This window comes from Scardinius erythrophthalmus (genome assembly GCF_964197995.2).
Source record: "Scardinius erythrophthalmus genome assembly, chromosome: 1".
In the NCBI taxonomy this organism is placed as follows: Eukaryota; Metazoa; Chordata; class Actinopteri; order Cypriniformes; family Leuciscidae; genus Scardinius; species Scardinius erythrophthalmus.
This window is the reverse complement of record NC_138221.1, coordinates 71,232,544-71,246,050: the sequence shown is the minus strand read 5'-3', so window position 1 is coordinate 71,246,050 and position 13,507 is coordinate 71,232,544. Positions and strand designations below refer to the sequence as shown.

The window sequence follows — 13,507 nt, the reverse complement described above, 5'->3', positions numbered from 1 at the left end:
ATTGTTCCACTCTTTCCAATTACACTGATTACTGGCATGTCTATTTAAGTGGTGGTTTGAATGTTGGTTTTAATGTATCAAACATGGAATTTTCCCAGTTGCCAAATATCTTAATGTAGTGATTACTTTAATTTCAGGCGCTATGGCATTTCTGTGCTGTGTTGGAGATATTAGCGTGTCTCTAAAAAGATCTGTCACAAACATGATCCCTGCACGATCTAATCTATAGCGTCTTATTAACTCACTGTCATCCATTGTCTGCAACACATTTTGAATTTGAATTTATTTCAGGATAACCCCTTGAGATGTATCATCTCATTTTCAAGGGGGTCCTGCACCAATGTACAGACACAATAGTTAATCACACACTAAAAAAGACACAGATACAAACATATAAACAAAACAAAACCTCGCTCACCTGCCCTTACCCACAACTAACATAGCACACATATTAATGGATATTTAACAAGTAATCAGCCTACACTAATCGGTCAATTATCAATATGCCTTATAACAAAATGTAACATACAGGATAAGTCACATCTCACATAGAAAAGTAAAAGAGAATCAAGTTAAAGAAAAAATGACAAAGAAAGTCATAATTGTACACAAATTAATAAAATTGTTTTACATGAATCATTTATATGTAATAACATTGGTGTCCCTAATTACAAGAACATGTAGTTTTAAGAAAAGAAAAAAGTGACGACTTAAACAAACCAAATATAGAAATAGACCTCAAAAAAAGAGGAAGGTTATTCCAGTCATGAGGTGCTTTATATTGGAATGCTCTCCTACCAGCTACAGAAAGTAGCCTTGGTACCGTAAAAAATGTTGGGCATTGGAGGTTTCTAAGTGAGTACGTTGAGCAATACGGTATTAAGTGCTGTTTAAGGTATGCAGGACAATTAAAATAAACACATTTAAAAATAAACAGAATCCAGTGGTAATCCCTTCGTGATTTAGGTTGCAACCAATGAAGTGAATCATACATAAAACAATGATGAGTTTTAAATGGACAGTTCAATATAAATCTGCAAAGAGAATTGAATACGACATTAAGGGGTTTGAGATTGGACTCAAAGGTATTAGTATAAACTATGTCTGCATAATCAATAATTGGTATTACCAGCTGAGAAATATTTTTTTTTCTGACTTGAGTTGAAAAACAATTAATTGATCTGTACAGAGTGTTAAGACATCCATATACTTTCCTAATTATATGATCAATGTGTATCTTAAAAGTAAGGTTAGAGTCGAGCCAAAGGCCCAAATATTTAAATTCTTCCACAATCTGCATAAGGGACCCATCTAAAAACTTTAATTCAAAACTGGAAGCACAACGGCGATTTTGTATCGTGGAAAACACCATGCAGCAGGACTTCTTCATGTTCAACAGAAGTTTATTAATAAACAGCCACTGTTGTACTTTATCAAAGTCAGATTGAAGAATTCTTTGAACTTGCAGCAAATCCCGATTAGAGGTAAAGATGACAGTGTCATCAGCATAAAGCTCTAATTCACAATAAGAACAAACTTGTGCCAGGTCATTGATAAAGATTGAAAAAAGCAGTGGGCCTAAAGAAGAACCTTGAGGAACACCTTTATCAATAATTAAATAATCTGACTGGAATCCTTGGTAAACAACACATTGACGTCTATTATGCAAATAAGAGTTGAACCAAAGTACAGCATGTTTATTCAAACCAATAGAGTAAAGCTTATCCAGTAAAAGGTAATGGTCAACCATATCAAATGCCTTTGAGAGATCAATGAAAGCAGCTCCAGTGAAATGACCATTATCAAAACCCGAGAAAACATCATTTGTAAATTTTAACAGAGCAGTTGAAGTAGAAAAATTGGATCTAAAGCCAGATTGATGTGGAGATAAAATATTATAATTATTAATGTACTCAGTTAGTTGATTAAAAATTAATTTCTCAAATATTTTAGCAACTGCACAAATGATAGAAATCGGACGATAATTGTTCATATCAGATTGGTCTCCACCTTTGAAAAGAGGGGTCACTCTTGCAGCTTTCCACATTTGTGGCACAGTACTAGTAGTTAATGATAGGTTAAAAAGATCTGCTAAAGGAAACATCAATATGTGAGCTGCAATTTTGACAAACTTAGCTTCCAAATCATCTGGTCCTGTACTACTCTTTAAATTAAGGTTCTGTAATACATTAAAAACATCACTGGGCATGATCTTTTTGAATGAAAAAGAACCAGCAGGCATAGAAGAATAGGAAGACCATGCCAGACCATCAGGGCAAACAGATTTTGAACTACATAAAGACGAAAAATGATTATTAAAGGCATGAGCTATAAGCAAAGGATCAGATAAAATGTCCTTATCCTTACATATTTGTTTCACAGAAGTCTTTTTATTTTTGTTAAGAATATTATTTAAATGATTCCAGAAGTGCCTAGGGTTATTTCTTCCCCCTCTTCGTCTTTCTGCCATGTTCTTCTCTGCTAAAGAAACTCTTCAGCCTCTTAAAAGTCCTCGTCCGTGCTCCTAACAATTTTGACCTTAAGACCTCTTTTAAGGGTTAAGATGCTTTCTGAATTACTTTTTTCCTTTACTAGGATTTTTTCTTTAATTTTAAGAGTAAACGCCCACATTTCTAAGAATTTTCTTAGAATTTTGTTACTAGGAGCTACTCTTTGCATTAAGATTCTTTATGAATACGGGCCCAGGCATCTCCAGCCCTAGTCAAGTCAAGTCACCTTCACCTTATATAAGCCTAGCGCTTTTAACAATATAGATTGTTTCAAGGCAGTTTTACAGTGATAATATGAAATTAAATATTAAATTAAAAACAAAGCTTGGTAGGCTGAATTGTATTTTAGGATATATTTTGAGATTAAACAAACAAACTCACAGTTGTCGAGTCTCTCCTGCACTGACCGGAGTTCAGTCCTCTCCTCTTTACATCCATGAGAGATGAATCTTCCAAAGGGACAAACCTTTGAACAATGTAAAGAAATGTATAATATGAGTGTAAATAAAATATATCTTACACAAACTTTTAGATTATTTGCACATCACAAGATTTACCCAATAATCGACGAGCGTGAGAGTCAGTTGAAAAGCGAGGTTTCTGCTGGAAAAACAACGTTCTTTCGATTTCCTGAGAATCAAAGGAAGCGTTTCCTGTATGGGCTATAAACATATTAACATATAAACAACAATTTAAAATAATAACAGTAATATTAATATTAACCAAACAGAACATTAAACATAGTAAATGTAAAATAAATCAATTAATAATAACAATAAAAAAAGCACCCAACCATAAAGCATTGTTTGCCTTTTTGTTCATTTATAAGTTTTGGTTACACTTTATTTTATGCTGTTATGCAGGCCTACTACAGGGTTAGGATTAAGCTAGATTTAAGCCCCTTCCTAGTTTTTCTGCATCATTGAATCATCCCCAAGATATATATACCTAAATATTTAAAACCACTTTTCTTCCACTCAAGTCCACCAGGTAGTTTAGGAAGGCATCTACCTTACCACTTTCCACCAGTGGCGGCTGCTGGTCTTTCAAAGAGGGGAAGCTCATTTTCGGCCTACATCATAAAAATGATTCATTTATTTATACGTAAATTCTACGTTCCTTTTCAAGAAAATGCTCTGTGAAAAATGTATGTAATAATATAATAAAGGTATAAATAATAATATAATAAAGTATAATAATAATGCTACTAATAATAATGTATATTTTTAATTATTTTAATAATTATTTTTGAATTATTACTAATAATAATAATAATAATAATAATATAAAAAATATAATAATAATATAATAAAGGTATAAATGTATAATTGTGTTAAATGCATTCTAAAAATTGGCTAGCAATTTCGACAAGCAAATACCAAGAAATAGGTTGCAGCAGTTTGTCTGTCTTTGAAAAATCCGCGAAGGGACTGAGCTCGAACAGCTTCAACGTCAGCGACTTTTTATTGTATGAAATCGCTGTCAATCAAAAGGAGACGCAGCCTTTCGACAGACCCTCCAATCATCACGCAGAAGCTCGGAGTCCGGGCCAGCCCACTCCCCATTCACTCCCAGAGACGCTGAGCGTCCGTGGGCGGGACATAATCGCAGCATTTATCCAATGACCGTCTAGTTTCGAAGCGCTGAAAAAAACTGTTCAAAGCAGCCCCATTGAAGTCAATGGACGCTGGGCTTCAACAGGGAAATGCACTGTGACGCTACGGGAATATGAGAAGGAAATCGAGTCAGCCGACCTGTAACTGATTCTGAACGAACTCGTCTTTGAGACGAACGTTTTCTAACGCATTTTAGTCAATAAAATGTTAATACAATAGTACATATTTGACCATTCATTTTTTGACATTATAAGGGAAGCCGAGCTTCCCTTGCAGTCTTAAAGAAATCGCCACTGCTTTCCACATACTATGGCTTCACTCTTTATCCAGTTTACCTTAGCTGAAGACATTTTTCCAAAATCATTAATTATTACATGTAGCGTGTCTACTGTCTACTTCTTGATTTTTTATCATGACAATAATGTCGTCAGCATACGCCGATAACTTGATTTTACACTCAGATTGCGGTATACTCCAACCATCAATACTTGCTCTGATTCTTAATAACAGTGGTTCAATAGCTAAAGCATACAACATACCCGATAGTGCACACCCTTGCCTTATACCTCGTGATCTTAAAAGGAGCACTCAACCCTCCATTGATTTTAAGTACACTCTCAATGTTTACATATAACACCCCGATCATTTTGATAAAACCTGGACTGAAACCAAACTCTTCTAGAGTCTGCCAGAGGTAATTATGCTCACCCCGGTCAAACGCTTTTTCTTGGTCTAAGGAAATAAGACCAAAGTTTAACCCCAACAGGGTTTCTGCGGGTTTCAGTAAGTCAAATTTAAGACCTTTTTAAGACATTTTAAGACCATAAAGATTGAAATTTAAGACCTACACGACGCATTATCCAAGTTAGATAGATAGTTACCTCGGGATCATTAGAGTATCTATTGTAATGGAAATTTTACATTTAGATGTGTTCTTTTACTTTTAAATGTGTTCTTTTACTTTTAGATGTGTTTTTACTTCTGGGTGTGTACAACTTGTATTAACGTTGAACATTCATTTTTTACTCATAAGCATTTAAAGAAATATAATCATATAAGCTAAAAGCACATTATTAAAGATATGTTACCAAGTTTTAGAAATGCATAAGTTAAGACAAGCTTACAGGAACGAAATGTTCTGGGTGATAGACGACTTAGTAGCAAAGAGACTATGTGTACTCAAAGTGACCTATTGTTGTACTTCAAGTGTGAAAAATGTGTGCGCAGCTTGGATCGAACTAAAGATAGGCAAAATGTGTGAATTTGAGCAGCAGCTAAAAAACAGGAAACTTTAGCAGACATGGTATTGTTCTGTCTAGATAGAATTTATGTTAGACGAGAGATCTTGAACAAAGATTTTTCCTTTTAAGGTAAACAAGACCTGATGTAGCCTACCCAGGATGTGTTCGGGGTATATAACCATGGCAAAGGGAACTAACCCCTTGCGCTTTTCATATCAGACTCTGACTGATGTGTGAACCGCCTTTCTTGCAAGAAATAAAGATCTTTATAACTTTTGAAATTTCCAGCTGTCTTCCAATTATTGTTTAAAGTCTAGAAAGAATTTCCACGACAAACTGGTGACGAGGAATGGGAATCGCAAAGCTGATGACCTCCGTGGACGAAGCAATTGATTGATCATCCCAAAGACAAGAAGTCTCTGGCTCCGATACCCCAACGCTAAAAATGCAAGGGACGGGAGAATTGTGGACACCACGGCAGGCCTAGGTGGACGCGATCCTGAGTAAAAGAAACCAAGCTGCAAAAGACGGTGAGATGAAATTATTTACATAGTAAATAAGAAAATTATTCGCGTATTGAATATTTTTCCTAAAAGGGTCAGGGTTTTGGAATAAGCCTGAAAGTAATTTCCAAACAGGGTTTGAGAATAAGCCTGAAAGTAATTTCTCAAATGCTATGTGTTAATTGTTTTCCCAAAAGGGCCAGAGTTTGAGAATAAGCCTGATAGTAATTTCTTCTTTTACTCAGGATGAAGGACCTTCGCCTGGACGCGATGTCAATGCAGTGCTGAAGTGCCAACTAGTCTCTCCCTATGGAGGATCCCTTTCCCACTCTACAGATAAAGCGTCGTCGGGAAAACTCAATTTGCGTATCTACCCCGAATTAATAAAATAAAATAAAATTCTGAATCAAAACTGTAAGGAAACACCAGTAATTTGTTTAGGCTTGGTTTTTAGGGAATTCCAAACCTGCACACATCAACGCACATAACTATAGAACCCGTTCTTAATGCGCATCTGAACGCCATCAGCGTTTCTCACAGGTTCGCGTTTAAAGTCTGTGTAGAGAGAATTGTGTCGTCTTAGCGGCCCCTAATTTAAAAACAAATGATCGTTGCGACGGAAGCGAATCAATCAAAACTAACTTTAGCTGGAAAATAACTTTTTTAAAGAACCTCTATAAAGCCAAAACAATCTTACGTTAAATTATACATTTATCTATGTAAAGCTGCTTTGAGACAATCTACATTGTTAAAAGCGCTATATAAATGAAGATGACTTGACTCGAACACCAAAGGAGGCGCTTGTTTGAAATAAGCCTGATAGTAATTTTCAAACATTAAAAAGGCACTCGTTTGGAAAAGACCTACATCGACGGATGCAGGCATTTTGAAAGTCCTATATTGATGAATATAGGCAAGTGCGTGGTGGCCACGCTGGGGGAAAGAATTAACACAGTGAATATAGTGCGTGGTGACCACGCGGGGGAAAAGATTTAAATACGCAAATATAAATACTGTTGAGTAAAAAAAAAAAAGGGTAATGATAAAGAGCTGGAGACAGTGGATTTCTCAAAAGGGAATTATTGTTCCATGACCAAGAAAAAGGAAACGTGGTGGCATCATAGGATACCACAGTTAATTAAATTGTACAGATTTAATGTGTGTTTAATGTCTGAGTGTAAGCCATCTGCAAAAGACAAAGGAAAATTGGACAAAAAACAAGTCCAAAAAGAAAGGAAAAAGATAATTATGACTTTGATGGTCGAATTTAGCCTGGGTTTCCCCATGCTGCCTTGAGCGCAGCGCGATTTTATTCACGCTGCTAGGCAGCCTGGATACCATGGACCAGATTTTCGCCTCAGCTAGGGAACCAATCACAGAACGGGGAGGGAGCAGCAAGACGATGACGACATCTATGCGACACACCGAAGCAGTTTGTTTATATCTATGGATCCAACATGACAGACGTAAAAATATATGCATATTTTTAGGAACACATCTACAAAAATATGCCTGTATTTCAAGTTGATAAAATAATTTAAAATCCACATCAGTTTATTTGTGCCCACGTTCCACGCCCTCCCAGGATCTATAACGTTACCTAGGCTACTTTCATTTTTAAAAATTCTTCATAACCGCGCGCGCGATCTGCTTGCAGTCGTCGAGATGGATGCTGAGGAGTTGAAGAAAAGAATAGCAAGTGGAGATTGTAAAGTTGTCGACAATACGTCATCAAAAATCAAGTCCAGTGTGTGGGAGAAATTTGGAGTTATCTGAAGAAAATATTGTGAAAGGCTTTGCTGCAAACATTTTCGTGTTGGATAGCCGCAAATGTGGAACTTCATCCCTGAGGAAGCACAGATAACTGTGGTAACAAAGCAGTTCTATCGAACAGTATTTTTCATATTTAACACTGTTAAGTATGTGTGGTGTGCAGGGCGTGTTTGAACCCAAAATGGTCAGATGTAGCTGCTAGGCTAGACGAAATTGCGTGGCATATAGTGTTGTAGCCACGTCTGTTCGACTGGTAAAATATTAGGCTACTCAGTTTAGTGGTAATGTTAGCCATGTTCTTCATGCATCGGCCTTTTGACAGCTTCGGCTGAAGTTGTCCTTGTGTTAATTGTCGTGTAATAACTTCTGTATGACCTGGCAATAAACATTTTTGTAAGTTTGTCTATAATGTTATAGTCTAAACTGATTTTATTTCGGGCGCGGGTCGGGTGTCGGTTCTATTTTAAGCGGGTCGGGTGCAGATTTTAATTAGTGCTGCTGACGGAAAACGGGTCGGGTGCGGTTTTAAGCACTGTGGGTACGGGCGGGTGCGGATTTACAAAATCGGACCCGTGCAGGACTCTGGTGTACACATAAATCTCTGACCCATCGTCGTCTTCTTCGTTGAATATCTGTCGCTCTACATATGTCATCTGGTATAATTGAAACGATTGGCTATGAGCTACGTACAGGCGCATTTGATAGACATTTGTAGCGCCCAATAAACGGCTCTGGGCATTCGTAAACCACGCCGCAAATACGAGAAAATGCACATGTGGTTCCCAGACCACGTCTCAAAGAGAAAGAGGTCTGACGTTAGCCAGGCTAGGTCGAATTATAGATTTATGGTTAAATAAGGCAATTACCAGACAAAGAAAATCTAAATTGACAGTGGAGCTACAAACTCCGTAATTAAACATGAACAATTACCTGATTTAACTATTATCTGGAAAATGGACAACCTCCAGAAGTGCCACAGGGCATCTGGTAAAGGAACCATATACAGCAGATTTGTCTTGTCAGATTGGTGATCGCTCATTTTCTCATGCTTTTCTTGTGACTACTACTTGTCCTTGTAATCTTCTGTGAAGAGATTTGATGTGTAAACTAAAGCTGAATTTGTATTGTGATGACAGTGGCCTCACTGCTGATATGAGCATGGTGCGAATGCCAACTGAAATATTACATGTTTTTGAATGGAGCACTCCTCAGTGTGGTCTGCATTACAAAGCCACAAATAGGATGCCTCCTGACCATGATTTCATGGAAGAAAGTGATTTGCATTGCACATGTCATGTTAGCAGTGAGCCAGATGAAATTTTTGCTGAAAAATGGTCTGAACTAGAGATTGAGGAACTGAAAACCTCAGAGTTAGTTTGGTCAGATAAATGGTGTGCTGTAACGGTTGAATTGACTGATTAATGTATGATGTGGAGGGGGCTGTCCCTCACATCTCACAAACAGTCACTAAGAAAAACTATTAAGGGAATCAGAACTGTTGAAGTGATGTGTGATAGTACAATGAAAGAAAAAAAGTGAAGAAATTGATACAATTTTAAATCATAATAATAGGAATATGCATTCTGTGATAATTAGGAAATTTTGAGTCATAAATAAACTTTTATGAGTTAGACTTTATGTATTTATGTAGATGAGATATATAAAACCGAGTAACAGGTGCTCTTAAAGTGATGAATAAATAGTACTATATGAATTGCACGCGTTTAAATATTAAACTTTCTATATGAAGGCGTCTAGAATTTGTATCCCGTTATCCCTGGGAGACAGTGTGAAAAACTGATCCATTGGAGAGATTCTAAGAGTCAATTGTTTATGTTTAACTAAGATATTTTTTGTGCATTGTGCATAGTATGAGAATGAGATTGGGTGACCAACTTTAAATAGAAATTGTGATTTGAACAAGCACATAACAGACATATTAGAGCCATTTTATTTTGGTTTCTTGAAAAAAGGAGAAAAGACAAAGAATTATTTTGGTTTACATTATACACTGTATTAATTAGAGGAGTTTTCCTGCTTTTTTCTGCGTCTTTGCAAAGAAGTGCTTGCTTTTTTCCGCAATGAAGGACTAAGCTTTTTAATAAATTGAAGAATTGCTGTTTTGTAAACCAGAAAAGACTTTTGGAAATTAAGCTGTTTAATTAGATTTTTGCGGTTCTCTGAGTGTTCAAGATTTACAGCTGCCTTGAAAAGTGGGATGACTGCAGAAAAACAAGAGAGGAAGTGGGGCCTGCAGCCACCATCCTAAAAGAGGAAGTTGACACTTCTGAGAGGGGTCACATGAGGAGACTGAGACAGTGCAAAGGTGACAATTCACTTGAGACTTTTCCTAAAGACAATTTTGCCATGCATTATGAAATTTTGTGGCAGGATGGATCAAAAGAGGAGAGTGCCAACAGCCTGACGATCCAATGCATCAGCCTGAAGTTCAACTGAATGACAATCCACACAGAAAGACAATCAGCCTTGTGGACTAGGTGCTGCCTTTCCAATGATCACTACAGAGACCGTTTCAAATTTAGTTATTATTAACTTGATTGTTTTGGATTATCCACTGGTTTCAGCAATTCGTCATTCTTCTCTGTTTAAACTAACTCTTTGAATCTGTTTTCAATAGGTACCAGTCAGTAACAGCCCTTCTGCAGGAAGTTCAATAGCGGAAGTTAACATTCAGTAAAAACTGAGGCTGGATATGGCAGTGAGAGTTATGTAAAAGCATTAATAGGTTATTAACATTGCAGAATTCTTTGGAAAAGAAAAATACAATATAGGCCACAAGGCGTCTAAAGAGAAATTATGACTAGAAAAGCAAAAATATTGGTCACTCCATTTCATTTAAAGGTAATTTTCTAGATTCATTAGAAACAATGTTTTCTAATTCTAAACTTTTGAAATCACATTCTGTCATCACCAGGGGTACGAGATAGAAATGTTTTTTTTTATTTTTGTCCATGGATCAAAGATTGTGTGAAGATTTCCAAATCTTCTTTTAAATAGCTTATGAGCAACAACAAAAAGTTTGAAAAATTGAAATCGTGCAAAGAATGACAAATTGCATTTGAGAAATTAAAACGGACTCTCTCAACTGCAATTGAAGGTCTATATGATTATTATTATTTCAAATGTTTAATCTATTAGATTTTGAAAAGTTAGGTTTACGTTCACTGTGTAAACTCAGACATATGATGACTGCATCGGACAATTGAAAATTTATATCCTAACGTTCAGACACTGTCGCAAGGGGAATGCCACAGTGTGTTTACGTTCAATAGTTTCTGTCGTCGTCGAACTTTGTTACCGTTCATATTTGGTGGTATTCCACTCCTAATATATGTTCCCCATTCAGTTCATAAACTGCTATGGCAGACAAGAATGTATGAATCTCTGGCCAGAGAGGGGTGTGTGGAGTGTGTGAAAGTGAGTGTGTGAATTATGGTGTTCAGAGACATAAATGATGTCAATCAAAACAGCTGTATCTAAACAGATAAAATATGACCCAACAGGGAAGAAAATATTCCCAATAAAATAACAACCATGGATGAATTTGGCTAACTATCGTGGTATGGGTTATTGTTGTGGCAGAAATAAACAATGCCACACCTGCGCAGCGTATAACTTTGGGAAGGCAGAGAGCAAGCAGGCTTGCCCTGTCTACCCCATATTTAACTTTTTACTTTTTACAGGATGTCATGATGGATCTCATAGAACAAAACTGATTCTGTTCCAAATGTATAAAATATTGTCTTGTTACTGTTTAACATGAAATTTCACAGGTCTCATCAAAAAAAAAAAACAAGTAATAAAAACTCGGTGAGTGTTTTAGCGCAATTTTCTCACCTCATGGGATCACAACACTAAGAGATAGTAAATCTTTTCCTGGAATTTTTTTTTTTTTTTTTTGTGCGTTCCCGAGATTAGACCTTCCTTAACATAATGCCGAAAACCCGAAGTCTCTAGGTGGTCTGGTTGAGGAGTAGATAGAAGTGCAAGATTGGTGCGCACAGACAGAACAGAAATCATGAGTTAACAATCGCAATTTTGTCCGTTGGAAAATTGCGCTAAAAAAAGGACGACCGGCCAGACAAGCAGATTGAGTCTGGCGACATGATACATGTTGTCACTAACAAAAATACTTAAGGTCTCCATTCACAGGTTGTTCTTGTGGTTCACTCCACAAACAAGGTCCCATCTGGGGTGCGGTGACACCTCCGTCCAAGCATCCCAACTTAAACTACACCAACCAGCCCTCAACAACCCCACACACCAACGCCAACACCAACGGCAAGCACAGCGTCAAGTGAGGGACGAAGGACATGCTAGTAACGTTCCTCCCTTGCCAGCGAGGGAAAGCCCATTGCAACGGTTCGCAAAGAATCACCCTGGTGAAGATGGAACATCCAAGGGGCAACGAGATGATCAACACATCTGGAGGAAGATGTGGACCAACTAATGGTTTAAGCTTAGCAGAATAATTAAAGGTCCCATGACATGAAATTTTCACTTTCTGAGGTTTTTTAACATTAATATAAGTTCCCCTAGCCTGTATATGGTCCCCAAGTTTCTAGAAATTTCAATCAGTGTAAATCGAGCTTTTGCTATCTTTCTCTGCCTTTGAGAAAATGGAGGCTCATACGCGCTGATCTTGAATCTCCTCCTTATGACGTCATAAGGAGGAAATGTTACCTCCCCTTTCTCTGCTTTGCCTGCCCAGAGAATATTTTCCGCCCATGAGAAAATGCGCTAGGAAGTAAGAACGCGCGCGCGTGATTTTAGTTTGTCCACGAGAGATATCATGGCTTTTGAGCGAGCGAAGCATAACAATTGCTCAATAATTGGTTGTACAAATGAACACCGAAGGGTCAATACAGAGCTGGGCTTGCTGAACGTCTGAAACTAAAGTCTGGATCACTCTCTTTGGCTCAGCTACACACCTCGGACAAGTAAGTCAACTAATGATATATAAGTGTGTTGCTTTAGGGTTTATGGTTACCTAGACTGTTACACGTAGAATGTGGCTGTAACATTAGCTATGCAGCTATGCAGTTTATGTGTGTGAATACACACACTGTAACGCGAGTGTTGTACACTTCTTTGTTATTTGGATAACCGTTTTTCTGTTGGTTATATGGCGCGCGCGATATCCGCATTTCAAGATCGCAGAGCTTGATGTAATTGTAATAAGATAAATTACAGACGTTACAGATCTCTCATGAAAAGGCAACAGTAGGTTAGCGTTAGCTACATGATAATAACTGTACACCATCCGAATAAAGTGCCGTATCCAGACATAATATTTTAAACTAACCATTCGGAAACGTCCTGCTGGAGCCGCTGAGTTGCAACTTCTTCATCCGTTGCTTCTCCATCCGGATCAGATTCTGGGTCAAACTGAAATGCTTGAAAGACTGCGTGTCTTTGTGCCATTGCAATATATCCAACGTAAACATGCACGCCACGGTACCATTGCGCAAGATGGTCAAGGCCACACCCACCCTCCACCTTGCGCCGCCTTTCTCCTCCTCATTATCATTTAAGGCTACAGACACCGAAACGGCCCGTCTGAAGGAAGCTCATTCTGGGACTGGCTTGTAGTGGCTATAATTCTGCACCGAGGCTGAATTTTTGGAAAGAGATTTCAGATACAGTACTAGGGACCACTAAGGCCTATATTAAAGCCTAATGTCATGGGACCTTTAATTTTGTGTGATTTTTATTGATGTTTTATTTGGTTCAATCAAACTATACTGTAGGACTGAGTATTTAGATCTCATGATTTGAACAATTACTGATGAATTTGAAAATATTTCAGGTATATGTAAATTGGAAAGAGGAAAATCTCTTAA

The 13,507-nt window shown here is 37.4% G+C and overlaps 1 protein-coding gene across 1 annotated transcript in view; it reads right to left on the bottom strand.

Annotated features, from left to right (window-relative positions):
• Positions 1-13,507, bottom strand: part of LOC308690437 (sterile alpha motif domain-containing protein 9-like) — a gene marked incomplete at its 3' end in the record, with an annotated part of 69,032 nt that overhangs the window by 26,874 nt on the left and 28,651 nt on the right. Inside the window, exons 2-3 of the mRNA XM_081364848.1 lie at positions 3,068-3,172; positions 2,892-2,976 (exon numbers count right to left, since the gene is read on the bottom strand). The remainder of the gene's footprint in view (positions 1-2,891; positions 2,977-3,067; positions 3,173-13,507) is intronic.